The sequence below is a fragment of the Sinocyclocheilus rhinocerous genome, unplaced genomic scaffold (assembly GCF_001515625.1).
Source record: "Sinocyclocheilus rhinocerous isolate Xijiao unplaced genomic scaffold, SAMN03320098_v1.1 scaffold3930, whole genome shotgun sequence".
Taxonomy (NCBI): Eukaryota; Metazoa; Chordata; class Actinopteri; order Cypriniformes; family Cyprinidae; genus Sinocyclocheilus; species Sinocyclocheilus rhinocerous.
Genome location: NW_015662578.1, coordinates 4668 through 5256, shown reverse-complemented (window position 1 = coordinate 5256; position 589 = coordinate 4668).

The window sequence follows — 589 nt, the reverse complement described above, 5'->3', positions numbered from 1 at the left end:
GTCAGTGAACAACGGCTCTGTGTAGTTAATGCTGCTCCATGTGAAGCCCCGCAGGTGATGGAAATTTACCGCTGATTACAGAACCGGCTTTACTGATAAGATGCGCGTTAAACATTGCATGCGATTTATCGTGCAGCCTTAATGGGGGTTATTCCATGTATGTTCTATTTGCAGCAGCAGTATTTCTTACATGCTCACAGCAGCATGTTGTGGATGTATTGGCAGTAGCAAGTCTCGGTACTTGCTCTGCCACAGCAGCAGCAGAAGCAAAAGCGTAGCATATCTATTCTGCTAAGACCAAATACATTTACATTGTCATGTACGTTACCATGCCAATCCCTCTGAGAGTTGTCAAGACAGAAATTAAGTTATTTGCATATTCAGTATATTAGGGATGCACCGATACTGAGCTCCAGTACTCGTACTCGTTAAAATGCCCCGAAACCAAACGCCGATACCACACAGCATGCGATAAGTGCCGTATTCAGACAAAGAAACTTTATTTCTATTAGAGATTAAGGATGTCTACGAAGTATATGTATGCAATGAATATAATGTTACAATTCAGTATTAATGCCTGTATAGCTGA